Source organism: Poecilia latipinna, unplaced genomic scaffold (genome assembly GCF_001443285.1).
Source record: "Poecilia latipinna isolate Pla-1442-1.1 unplaced genomic scaffold, P_latipinna-1.0 Scaffold5652, whole genome shotgun sequence".
In the NCBI taxonomy this organism is placed as follows: domain Eukaryota; kingdom Metazoa; phylum Chordata; class Actinopteri; order Cyprinodontiformes; family Poeciliidae; genus Poecilia; species Poecilia latipinna.
Window position 1 is genome coordinate 1 of NW_015118268.1, and position 1780 is coordinate 1780.

General features: G+C 37.1%; 1 long non-coding RNA gene across 1 annotated transcript; it reads left to right on the top strand.

Annotated features, from left to right (window-relative positions):
• The first annotated feature begins 26 nt into the window (after positions 1-26).
• On the top strand, positions 27-1061 carry LOC106943668 (uncharacterized). The gene is made up of 2 exons (XR_001423981.1): positions 27-497; positions 980-1061. It is a non-coding gene; the product is annotated as an uncharacterized LOC106943668 (long non-coding RNA).
• Positions 1062-1780: the final 719 nt, after the last annotated feature.

The window sequence follows — 1780 nt, forward strand, 5'->3', positions numbered from 1 at the left end:
TTATTAATAAAACGTTAAGCCTAAAACGTACCACAACGACATACTGAATATTCTGTTATGTGTCTGAATTTCTTGAATGTTTTTTTTTTGTGTGTTAAATCCTAAAACATGAAGTGGCATTGTTGTCAGTTACTATGGCTATGGTCTGCGTGCAGCGTGGATAATACCTCTTTCCCTTTGCTGTGGATCATGGTGTAGCTGAGTTAATTTTATTTATTTATTTTTTTTTTGGATTAACCTTCTCAAAACACCCTTTTGTTGAATTTACATGATTGTTGTCGCCTTTGCACTTATTTCTGTTTTATACTGTTTTATTTTTGGATCCCAATGCGGCCCAAATCCATCCCCATTATCTATGTATTTTTGTTTTTCCTTGGTTTTTGAATTGTATTTTATTTTGGTGGAGAAGCTTTTATTTTCTTGTTTCCTGTCTCCGTGTCACATCCTGTGTGTTCCCGCTGCCCTCCTCAGTTCGCGCCAAGCTGCGCTGGGGAGAGGTAAGCGCACAGAGTTGTCTCCTGCTTGTACATTAAAATATTCAAAATGTAAAAAGAAAAAGTATGCTGTTCAACTCATAAGTTGTAAATAGTTGTTTAACTTTTTGATGTTTAGCACAGCACTGTTCTGTGTATTTAATTCCCACGTTGGTGACATTTATCCAGTTTACCGTGCCAACATGGTTACTTTATTTTTGTTCTTTTGGTCAGTAAAGGTGTGAGTGGGAAAGCCAGAGCCAGGAGCTGCTGCTGAACATGGTGTTTGTTTTAAACAGGTATGTGAGTTATTTCAAAATGTTATCTGGTTGTTAAATGTATGTATTTTGTACATTTTTATATTACTATGTAAAATTGTAACCTTTGGGCAGATTATTTATGTTTCGGTTTTATTTTAGTTGTTTTGAATGAATGCAGATTTTATTTTATTATTTGTGAACTTTAGATGATTTTAACCCATTCCTGTGAGTTCGCGCTGGGGAGAGGTGTGAGTGGGAAAGCCAGAGCCAGGAGCTGCTGCTGAACATGTTTTTTGTTTTAAACAGGAATAAATCATTGCAAATCCTGGTTCCTTGACGTGATTCATTCTACAACTGTTGCAATAGCACGAAATTACCTACATTTCAATGTTTCACTGAGTTAACACGGCTATAGATGACATATAAAAGATTAGTCTTTTTGCCTCCCAGCGTTGTATGCCTGCGCGAAATTTCCGTACGTCCAGTAACATGCATGGTGTCTATATAAGTCGTAAGTCAGTGCCTCACCAGCAATGAACCTCACCGCACATCACTGGTGACAAACAGAGAATTTACTATTTACATTCAAGTGAGGTTTTCAAATCTTATTTTATTTTGAGTGTATTATTGCCTGAGGATAAATGTGGTTCAGTTTCATTGTTTAGGTTTAAACAATAAAATATTAAAATCATGAAAAAACATTAAGTTTGATGCTTCTTTGTCTAAACACTGGATGGAGTCAGATTTCAGTGTATTTAGGTGAATTTTGGCGCTTTTTATAGTTTGTTATTGTCGGAAAAAACCACTGCGTTGCTGCTGCACATTTTCACGGCAGGTAAAAACTCTATATATATTTATGTTGACTTTCACCCCACGTTCATTTTTATCCATGCCAACTTGTGTAAAATATGGCGCCGCACGTCTTTGTGCGTGCACACACTTTATTCATGACCCCTGAGCTGGTCTCAACACAAACTGGACCAACAGTATTAGATTGTGTGGGGTGTCACGCCCAGCTCAAAGGCGAGGACAAAAAGGGAGACAGAC